Genomic DNA, 12,223 nt, shown 5'->3' with positions numbered 1-12,223 from the left:
TGGTGGTGTGGATTTGTGTTGTTGTGGTGGTGGTGTGGATTTGTGCTGCTGTTGTTGTTGTTGTGGTGGTGGTGGTGTGGATTTGTGCTGCTGTTGTTGTTGTGGTGGTGGTGGTGTGGATTTTTGTTGTTGTTGTTGTGGTGGTGATGGTGGTGTGGATTTGTGTTACTGTTATAGTGAGTCTCTTTGTATGGTTTAGGATGGAAGGAGTGTGGATGTGGAAGGCTTCCAATATTCCTGCTGGGAGAACAGGAACAAGGGAGAAGCACACTGAGTCCACCAGTCTGATCAGCATGGAAATCGGACTTCGAGTTTCCCGATTGAGAGAGAGAGAGAGAGAGAGAGAGAGAGAGAGAGAGAGGCTGTGGCGAATTGTATATCTAACATAACTTAACTAGATAGACTGGTAATGTGAGGTTATTATAGGTTATGTTCTTTATCGCTGTATATATAACACTGAGGGATAGTTACCATGAGGAAGTTGTTTACATACACGCACGCACATACTTCAGCACACACACACACACACACACACACACACACACACACACACACACACACACACGCATAGGTCGAAATGAGACACAGAGTAATTTATAGCAGGTGGCGCAGAATGCATGTTCGCACCTCTTCCTCAGCGAGTTATTTTACGTATTACACCTACGTATTCTCTAGTATGCAAATCATGTCGCTTTAGGAATGATACAGTTTACATAAATAGCATAAAGAAGGATGCTAAGGTTTAATGAGTATAATAAACCGCCAAGGAAGAAGCGCTACGTAATTTCCAAAAATTGAGTTGTAAAGAGACAAAATTATTCCAACGCAAATTGTCCCATTGTGTAGGCCTGGGATAATTTTTTGGAGGAATAATACAGTAATAATATCCCTTTTTAGTTTCGTATGGACAAGTTTCAGGCATCCCGTTTCCTCGTGTTTCGTCCGTCCCGAAGAAACAGACGCAGGCGACACGTTGAATAAATCCTGGGTCATTTTTCGGCATTTGGTGTATTTCCTCCATTCCGTTTCTCCGTTTCACCTACTCTCTGAAACTGAAACACGTAAAACCCAGAATATATCAGAATTAAACGTTTAGACTCTGAAACTGAAACACGTAAAACCCAGAATATTGCAGAATTAAACTTTAGAATCTGAAACTGAAACACGTCATGCCCAGAATGTTTGAAACGGTGCATACATCCGCGTCCGCAAAATACCAGCGTCGCTCATCCACGTCCGCAAAAATTTAGAGTCCTTACATACACATCGGTATAAACGAATTTTTCGTTTTTTTTTTAATTTACACAGAAGATTAACCTAAATTTTGCTGGCTCTCTTTTTCTACTGGGGCTGAACCTGGGCTTAAAAACGAAAGAGAAAGAGAGAGAGAGAGAGAGAGAGAGAGAGATGTAAACGCAACTGTTCAGCAATTGCGTTCACGTCGTGCATCATGCAAGGGTGAATGAACTGAGGTCAGGTGAAATAATCAGGTCAGGTGTCAACGCCATATTTTGCTTCTGTTTTTGTCTCTGCCTCTGTCTGGCTGTCTGTCCGTCTCTCTCTCTCTCTCTCTCTCTCTCTCTCTCTCTATCTATCTATCTATCTCTCTCTCTCTCTCTCTCTCTCACACACACACACACACACACACAGACACAGACACACACACACACACACACACACACACACACACACACAACATTAGCGAAACAGAGGAGGTGAGTTTCATGGTACGGAATGGTGAGTTATAGAAGAAGGGAAGATAATATGTAAGGCAGAAAAAGAAATAATTTTCCTTTTTATTTTTTTAAGTGAAGGATCTCTGTGTGGTTGATACTGTGGGGCAAGAACGCGCGCGGTAGGAGAGAGATTGATTGATGGATGGATGGGATGATGGATGAGAGAGAGAGAGAGAGAGAGAGAGAGAGAGAGATGAAAGACGTGATGGTTTATAAGAACTGAGACTAAAATAGGGAGGTGGTGTGATGCTCTTGACAATGAATGAGAAAGAAAAGTATATATATATATATATATATATATATATATATATATATATATATATATATATATATATATATAGAGAGAGAGAGAGAGAGAGAGAGAGAGAGAGAGAGAGAGAGAGATGTGTGGGTGGAGTGGTGGCATTAAGATAACGATCAAATGGAAGCAAATACCAGGTGCTTATCCACACTACATCACGTTACCACGCTACACCACACCACACCACACCATACCACACTACACTACACAACACTACACTACACTACACCACAGACCATACCAACACAACACCAACACATACCACATTACACCTCACCAGACCACACCACCACATAGCCGCCTTTTCATTTGTCTGTGCCTACACCCCCACTTACCGTCTGTGTGTGTGTGTGTGTGTGTGTGTGTGTGTGTGTGTGTGTGTGTGTGTGTGTGTGTGTTTTAACTTGTCGAAATTCATATCAAAGTCGCAGTTTCATTTAAGAAAAGAAAGACGTGAAGTGTTTTTCATTTTGTGTCATTAAAGACATACCAAAAAATGTCTCATAATTTATTCAGTGTCACATCAAAATACAATCATTAAAAAAAAAAAAAAACATGACATTTTGAGTTTGTGGAGAAAGACTGTATATACGGTCGGATTAAAACACCGAAATGGAGAAAAGAGCGTGCCTGGGGTGAGCATAGAGCGTGCTTAGGAGTCTCTGCGTCGTACCTGGCTTTGTTCTATAATGTGGGATGCAGGCTAATGAAAAGCGTCAAAATTTTGGGAAGGGGGCCTTTCTCCCTCCCAATTTTAAGTTTTAACCCCCCCTCTCTTTGATTATCCTTTTTAATAATTTTACTCCTGTTACCTTCAAATGACCTTTTTTTTTTTTTTCTAAGGTCATGGGGCTCAAGGGGGATGATCATTTATCTGAAGGCTAGGTTTTCACTCCGGTAACACACACACACACACACACACACACACACACACACACACACACACACACACACACACACACACACACACACACACACACACACACACACACACACACACACACACACACACACACACACACACGCACACACATTTTTTGCTCTAATTCATTTCTTCATTGACGAGCAGTTAGCTATAATTAACAAGAGTAATGCACGCTCTCAGCTGGAATATTGGTCACCCTTGTGGCATGGATGTGGAGTGGTTGCACTAAAACAACTAGGCAAATTTCAGAACAAAGCTGCTAGAATTATTAATAACCCTGCTATTATAAATGAACTACCTCACCTACAAGTAAGAAGGAACGTTGCCTCCCTTGCATTATTTCACAGATACTTTACTTTTATGGCAAATGTTCAGACGAAGTTGCGTCCATTGTGCCACCTCTCTATGCCTTCCCCCGCGCTACACGGGCATCTGGTAGCGCTTATGACTGGACCTTCACCCTGCCATGTTGCAAAACTTCTGCCCATCAGAATTCTTTTATTCCTCGAACAGCAACTCTTTGGAACTCGCTTCACCGGAGTGATTTCCCCCCAAACTCCAACCAACGGCTGTTGAAGTCCAACTGTTAAAGATATTTAATGAAGAGGACGCCAGTCATCTGGTGTATGAATTATTTTCTTTTATTCATTTGTTTTTCCTTCCCCTGCTCTGTTATGAAAAAAAATAAAATAAAACAAACGAGGTGACGGTGTGCAGTTAGATACCATTCAATTGTATATTTACCTGTGGGAGGGATATAGTACTAGTAGCTGTAGTTGTTGTAGTAGTAGTAGTACAAACCCAGGCTTAACTGAAACGTGAACCCAGTGGACTGCAGACTGAAGTCGCCCTTCTCCTGCAATCGTCCTTTCTGGGAATAGGGAGGTGGTTAAGGGACTAAGGGACGTTTGTATTACCAGACGCTGGATCCGCCCAACTATATCAGCGCCACCACATGAAGGCATCCCTCTTGATCACTTATAAATTAATACAGGATTATTATGAGCAAACAAGGAGGAGGAGGAGGAATTAAGGAATTATTTAAGTAATTTGAGTCCAAACACAAGTGTTAAAGGAGGTCGTGAATTTTAACCACTTCTGATTGATTCTCTCTCTCTCTCTCTCTCTCTCTCTCTCTCAATCAGTTTCCAATAGCCTAGACCCAACATACATTCCAGGCCGTCGAACACATTCTTTTCCACTTCATTCTCAGTCAGCTCCAGTCCTTCATTTTATTTCCATCAAGATCTGGCACAAAATTTTTTACTTATTTTCCCTCAGCTGTATTTCCTCTCCAATCCTGTATTTTCCAGTCTGCCATTCCATCCTCATTCCTTTTGCACATACTCTTCCTCCATATAATTCTCACTGCTGTCCATCCTTCCATCCCAATCCTTCTTGCTCTGCATACTCTTCCAAAACTACAGCACATCATTCCCTCCTGTACTCCGTTTTCTCTAACTTCGCCCAAAATTGCCATCTCTCCATCTTGAATGACGAGTTTCAAGAGATCTACAGTAGAATATGAGCGCTAGTCACGAAGAAGTGCTATAGAAAGGATGTAGAGCTGTGGTACTGTTTTATTTTTTCCTGGCACTTAGCTGCATGAAATAAACTGAAAAAGGACGAAAATCTAGCCCAAGGAAGAGCAAAATGAGTATAGTCAATTTAGCACATGCTCTTCCACTGCAATCCATCCTTCCATTCCAATAATTTCCTCAGAATAATTAGACCATAAGAATAAATAGCAGATAATCAGACCCCATTACTATCAGTTCATCAGCACCTTACCTTCATAATTATGGTAATGGAGGTGATTAATGAGGACTGTGATCCCAGGTAAAGATAAGTACCTAATTAACCTGGCCAGAATGAGGTGTGCAACTTTTATCTTTCTTTTAATTGATTTGTGACTTTCGTGGCTTTTAGTGCGTGCTGGGAGAACTGGGGTCGCTCTCCTGCTGTGGGGTGTTGATGATAATGATGATGATGGTGATGGTGGAAGTGGTGGTGTTGGTGCTGGTAGGAGTGATGTTGTTGGTGAAGATGATGATAATTATTGTTATTGTTATGATGATGATTATGCCGATGATGATGATGATGATGATGGTGATGAGAATAATGATTACTTTTCTGTTTGCATCTTCCTGTTTATCTCTTCATCATTGTTTTATTTCGATACAGGTACAGTGTTTACAGAAGCCTTTCCCTCATGTTCGTGTAATCTGAATGATGTGTGTGTGTGTGTGTGTGTGTGTGTGTGTGTGTGTAATAGTGTTTTTTTTTTTTTGTGGTGGGGATGTGTGTGTGTGTGTGTGTGTGTGTGTGTGTGTGTGTGTGTGTGTGTAATAGTGTTTGTTTGTTTTTTTGTGGTGGGGATGTGTGTGTGTGTGTGTGTGTGTGTGTGTGTGTGTGTGTGTGTGTGTGTGTGTGTGTGTGTGTGTGTGTTGTGTTTGTGTTTTTTTTTGTGTGTGTGTGTGTGTGTGTGTGTGTGTGTGTGTGTGTGTGTGTGTGTGTGTGTGTGTGTGTGTTCTGTGTGTGTGTGTGTGTGTGTGTGTGTGTGTGTGTGTGTGTGTGTGTGTGTGTGTAATAGTGTTTTTTTTTTTTTTTGTGGTGGGGATGTGTGTGTGTGTGTGTGTGTGTGTGTGTGTGTGTGTGTGTGTGTGTAATAGTGTTTGTGTTTTTTGTGGTGGGAATGTGTGTGTGTGTGTGTGTGTGTGTGTGTGTGTGTGTGTGTGTGTGTGTGTGTGTGTGTAATAGTGTTTGTGTTTTTTGTGGTGGGGATGTGTGTGTGTGTGTGTGTGTGTGTGTGTGTGTGTGTGTGTGTAAAAGTGTTTGTGTTTTTTGTGGTGGGGATGTGTGTGTGTGTGTGTGTGTGTGTGTGTGTGTGTGTGTGCAGTGGATTGGTGCCAGATGTGCGGTAATATGTTTTGCGTGGCGTGCACAGTAACAGAGATGCAGCAAATTTCACCCCTTGCATCGTGAGTAGTGTGGTGCGGTGTGGTGTGGTGTGGTGTGGTGTGGTGTGGGTAGCTTAATGTAGGTCGTACAGTGCAGTGTGCATTGCTTTCCGCTGTGCGTAGTAACGTGGTGTGCTCAATGTGATATAGTGTGGTGTGGTGTGGTGTGTGGTGTGGCGTGGTGTGGTGTTGTGGTGTGGTGTGGTGTGCTTAGTGTGGTGTGGTGTACTTAGTGTTGTGTGGTGTGGTATGGTGTGGTGTGGTGGTGGCAATGTGGTGGTAGTGATGCAACAGGCCTCACCCCTGCCATTACAAGCACTACCGTTGCTAGGACACCGCTACTAGGCAGGAGGGGGAGGGAGGGGAAGGAGAAGGTAAGGGGGGAGGGAGGAAGGGGAAGATAGGGAGAGGGGTAGTGAGAGGGGGGAGAGGTAGGGAGGCAGGCAGGAGGAGGGAGGGAGGTAGGAAGGATGACATGAGACTGTAGGAAGGGAGGAAGGGAGGCAGGAGAGGAGGTAGGAGGGATGTCGGGAGGAAGGTAAAGAGGGATGGGAAGGTAGGCAGGAAGTTGAACGGAGGTAAATAGATGGATAGATAGAGAGACAGATAGATAGACAAATAGACACAGTGATTAACTGATAAGATGAATTAATATAGATAGATAGAGAGGAAGGTAGAGAGAGAGAGAGAGAGAGAGAGAGAGAGAGAGAGAGAGTAAAGGCGAAATAAGACAAATTAAATTAGCCAGGAATTATCACTGAGGGAGGACTGAGGCAGGACTGAGGTAACGAGAGGTAGGACTGAGGCAGGGTGAGGCACAAGTAAGGCAGGGTGAGACAGAGGTGATATACAGTGGGTAAGGCAGAAGCGGCGAGTCAGGGAATGAATGGCGTAAGTGAGGCAGCTTAGGCAGGGGGGTACAAATGAGGCAGGAATTCGAAATATAAGACGAGGTAAGGGAGGATGAGAAAGGAGTGAGGCAGGGTGAGGCAAAAGAGAGGCAGGGTAAGGCAGGTTTAGGGAGGGGTAAGGCAGGGCGAGACAGGACGAGAGTGAGTGAGGCAGACTGAAAGAGATTAAATGCTTAGACCATAAAATTAAAGACAGATTACAGGAAGCAAGGTGAGGCAGGACGAGACAGAGGGGGAGAGGTATAAGCAGTATTTAGGCAGTATGAGAGATTAGTGAGGAAGGGTGAGACAGGAGGGAGACAGGTTAAAGACAGCTCTAGACAGGAGTGAGACAGACAGGATGGGAGATTATGGTATGAGTGAGACAAGACAAATTGGAACGGTAATAGGGATGGGTGAGAGAGGTGAGACAGGGGGTAGAATGGTGGACATGCAGGGTGAGGTAGCTTGAGACAGGAGGTAGGGATAGGCAGGGTTGAAATAGGCAGGAGTGAGGCAGATTGAGGCAGGCTGACACAGGGGGAAGGCAGACATACAGGGTGATGCAGATGAAGACGGACTGAGGCAGGAGTGATGGGAGGGCGAGGAAGATTGCAACGAGATAAGATAAGATAAGAGAGGGATAAGTGAAAGATAGGAGAATAACAGACAGTAGTGAGGCAGGAAGAGATTGAAAGGGTATTGAGACAGAGACAGACTGATTCAGGAGTGAGGAGGGGTAGGTCAGGCAGGAAGGTTGACGTAGAGAGAGGTTGGCGGTATGAGGAGGGGTGAGCCAGGCAGGTTGAGGCATACAGGGTGAGAAAGACAGGTAGGATGAGGCAGAGAGAGACAGGAAGCATGAGGAAGGGTGAGACAGGCAGGGTGAGGCAGGTGGCAATGGTCGTCTGCTGTCGTTCAGTGCCGGCCGCTGCTTGTCGCCGGTAATGGGATACGTCCAATAACTGTTATTACTCTCCCTGCCTCACCCCCCCTGCTACCCCTGCCTCTCCCCCACCCCCATACCTATCCTCCTGCCTTCTCTTACCCCTTCCTGCTTCTCCCCCCTCCCTCCCCTGCCTCTCCCTCTCCCTTCCCTGCCTCACCCCTAACCCCCTGCCTCCCCCTTGACTTTTGTTACCCTTCCCTGTATCTGTTTTGCTCCCTCCTTCCCTCTCTTGCCAGCCCTCCCCCTTCCCTCTCCTATCCTCCCTCCCTCTCACCATCTATTTATCCTCTTCCTATCCCTCATAGCCCTCGCTGTCTCTTCTCACTGTCGCTCCTTCCTCCTATGCCTTCTTTCCTTCTTCCCCTTATTCCCTCCCTGTCTTTGTCTCTCCCCTTCCTCTTCACCCCCCATCTCTGTCCCTCCTTCCCCTGCCGCTCCCTTCTTTCACCCTATCCCTCCCTGCCCATCCTTGACTCTTCCCTGTCCCTCACTCCCTCCTTCCCTTGCCCCTCCCTTCCTTCCCCTTGTGCCTCCCTCTTTCTTTTTATCTCTTCACCATTCTTGCTTCTCCCTCCCTCCCTCCCACTGCCGCCCTCCATCCCTCTCTGCGTCTCCTGGTCTCCTTCATCCTGTCTATTCTTCCATCTATGCTTCTCCTTCCCTCCTTCATCCTGCCTATTCTTTCCTCTCCTTGTATTTCTCTCCTTCATCCTGCCTATTCTTTCCTCTCCTTGTATCTCCCTTTTCTCTTACCTCCTCTCACCATTCGTTATAATATTCTTGCACATTGCCCTATTCCCCTACCCTCACTCTCCTATGATTGCTCCATTTCTTCCCTCATCTTCCATTGCCCTATTCCCTCATCTTCCCTTGCCTTCCATTGCCCTATTCCCTCATCTTCCCTTGCCTTCCATTGCCCTATTCCCTCATCTTCCCTTGCCTTCCATTGCCCTATTCCCTCATCTTCCCTTGCCTTCCATTGCCCTATTCCCTCATCTTCCCTTGCCTTCCATTGCCCTATTCCCTCATCTTCCTTCTCATTTCATTGCCCAATTCCCCCACCATCCCTGTCTCTCACTCTTTCCCATTGCCTCTGCCACCTTCATACCCCAGCCACTGTCCTCCCTGCCTTTCCTTGCTTTCACTGCCACACTCCTTTCTCTTTTCGTATGATCCCTGCCTCACCCTGCCTCCTTTACCTTCGTCTGCCTTCCTCTGCCTCCCTCTCCCTGCCTTATTCTCCCTCTTTCATCACCTTCTTGCCTCCCTCTTCATCCCTCCTCCCTATGTAATACTTTTCTCCATCCTTCACCTCTTCCTCGAAATGTCGCCTTCTAAGCTTCCCTCCCTCCCTCTCTTCCATCCTTCCTCCATCCTTTTGTCCGTCCCTCCCTCCCACTCTCCCATCCTTCTGTCCTCTCTCCCTCCCTCCTTCCTACCCTCTGTCCCTCTCTTCTCCCTCCCTTCCATCTCGTTCGTCCTTCCTTCCTCCTTCCATTTCTTTCCTCTCTCCTTCCATTTCTTTCATCTCTCCTTCCATTTCTTTCTTCTCTCCTTCCATTTCTTTCCTCTCTCCTTCCATTTCTTTCCTCTCTCCTTCCCATCTTCCTTGCATACCTGTCTTCCTTTTCCCCTCCCTGTCTTTACCTAACCCTCCATTCCTTTTCCCCTTCTTCCCTCCCTCCCTCCTCGTTTCTCCATCACTCCCCCTTCCCTCCCCATCCCTCCCTCTCCCTGTGGCATATTCTCTCTCCAGTCTTTTGTCATCACCACTCCCTGATACTTTTTTTTCTCTCTCTCATATCCTCTCATTTTTCTCTTCTCTCTCTCTCTCTTGTAGCTTCTTGTATCGTCCTGTATCCTGTAATTTTCCTTCTCCGTCTCATGTACTTTCTTCCATCGTCTGCTTTGTATCTTTTCCTTCTCCCTGTCATTATGTTGTCGTGTATCCTCTCATTCCTGTAAATTCTTCTTTTGTGTCCTCTTGCGTCCTCTTACTCTTCTCTTTCTCCGTTATCGTGGAAGCGTTGAAAGTAAGAAATAAAGGAAGAAGAAGGGAAAATTCGCTTATATGTCTCGCTAATGCCTTCACGTAGAGGACGGTTTCTTTATTTCAGGCTTCTTTCCAGACGATTTTGTTATTATTATTATTATTATTATTTTTATTATTATTATTATTATTATCATTATTGTTGTTGTTGTTGTTCCTATTATTATTATTATTATTATTATTATTATTATTACTATTATTATTATTATTATTACGGTACTGAAATGATTGTGATGGTAAGAGTTATAGTAGTGGTAAGGGATGATGATAATGATGATGAATGACAATGCAACTTGAAAGCATGGCATCTCAAACGCATTACATTTAGAGAATTAACTATACCTCGGGACAGAAGTTCGCCTAACATTTCACCTCCCCTTCACTTCCCTCCGCTGGCTAATATTCCTAGGCTGAGAGAGGCTTGATGAGTTTCCCTTCCCATAGATGATTCCCTCTGATATGATACGCCAGTGAGGAAAGTGAGACATGGTTTAACAGCGAAACGGACGACAGAAATAAAAGGTGAACTTTGTCTCTACACGGCCATAACCTTGACCGTCTCTTAATCTATAGTCTTTCTACTCCAACGTGGCCCAAAATTGCCATCTCCCCATCTCGGTTTTTGAGCTGTGGCAAGAGATTAACACTAGACTATGGTGCTAGTCACGAAGAAGTGCTATGGAAAGGATGTAGGGTCGTAGTAATGTCCTATTCTGTCCTATTCTGTCTCTGTCTGTCTGTCTGTCTCTCTCTCTCTCTCTCTGCCTTAACACGGTGAAGATTTTCGTCCTTTTGCAGCTTATTTTCCGTAGTTCACCCATGGCACTTCATCGTGTCTAGCACCATATTCTAGTGTTGATCTCTAGTTACAGCTAAGCATTCAAGATGGAAGGATGCCCATTTTACGCCTAGATAAAGTAAACAGAGTATGGTTAAGAACAAAAAATTAGAACACTGCGCTACCACATCGACCTTTGACCTTGACCCTCGACCTTGACCCTCGACCTTGACCTTTGCTTGAGCTGCACCGAAATTGAATCACATCTTCTCCTCCCCAAAGTTTAATCCATATCTAATCTGAATTTGATAAAGTAACCCAGCGCCATGACCCTTCTGCTTTGAGGCGTGACCTTCACCTTTGGATGACAGGCAGGAAAATCGAATCAGTTGTGCCTTGATCCTCGCACTTTGTTTGCACCACTTTTTTTTTCTCATTCATAATTTTAACACATACATACATTCATCCACCCATCCATCCATCCATCCATCCATCCATACATACATACATACATACACATTACAAGCGGTGTCCAGGCACCTCGAAATGAACGGATCTTGAAATTGGCTTTCTGTTATTTTGTTTTTATTTTTTCCTGAAGGAAACAATCCTGTGGGTTTGTAGCCTTTGGTTCCTTCTTCCTTGTATAGTAAATACATGCTTACATACATGCTTACATACATATATACGTACATTATATACATACATATAAATATATACATACATACACACTCGTACATGCTCACATACATCCATGCGCACATACATACCCACATAGAAACGGACTTAACAATAGCTACGAATTCGGCGACACGCACAATCAAGGCATCCTCGGGGTGAAGGGATGTACACACTTATATTCCCTAACTCCCTTGCCCTCATAACCTCCCTTACTGAACACAAGCGGAATTAATAAGTCTGAGGTGGATATCCAAGCATTTGTTATCAGTCACGTCCTAAGCCAGACACCCCCGCATACCCTGTTCTCATCATACACTACAACAACGAACAAGGCCGTTCTGTCTACGTGCGTCGTCATAAGAGGCTCTAATGTAGTGAATATAATAAAAATGACGGTCTTGACTACCCAGCCAACCTGTACACGTTTTCATAGGGCATACTTAATCCATCTTAGCTCGAAACCTACAACGATCTTTGCCTGTCCAACCCACCCCTTCCCATTCCTTGCTGTCTCACCTTTGACCTCTCCTTACTGGCCTTCCCACGGCGCCCTACTCCACGGCCTTCCCCAGCTGTGACCCACCTCCCGTCACCATCCCATCCCATTCTACCCATTTCAGCATCCCTCATCCACACCTGAAAGGCCTGAAATGTCATAAACCATTGAACCGATTGGGTTGATTTTGGGCACACATAGTAATTGCCTGAATCGATCTTTATTTATTTATTGTACCTAAGTTGATTTGATGGAACTGAACTGAATTAATAGGGTCTACGAGTAATCTGACAGGAATGGTTCGCATCGGTATAAACGTGGCTGGAATAACCTTTAAAGACGAGAATGGATCTAAGCAAAGATGAATGTATGTACCTAGACCTGAATCGACAGCATGCGACTGGATATGAGGGCCGTAATAGAACATCGTTGGAGGTGAAACACTTGGAGGGTTCTG

Source organism: Coenobita brevimanus, chromosome 89 (genome assembly GCF_032717465.1).
Source record: "Coenobita brevimanus isolate Jiangsu-jjx chromosome 89, ASM3271746v2, whole genome shotgun sequence".
NCBI lineage: Eukaryota > Metazoa > Arthropoda > Malacostraca > Decapoda > Coenobitidae > Coenobita > Coenobita brevimanus.
This window is presented reverse-complemented; position numbering follows the sequence as displayed.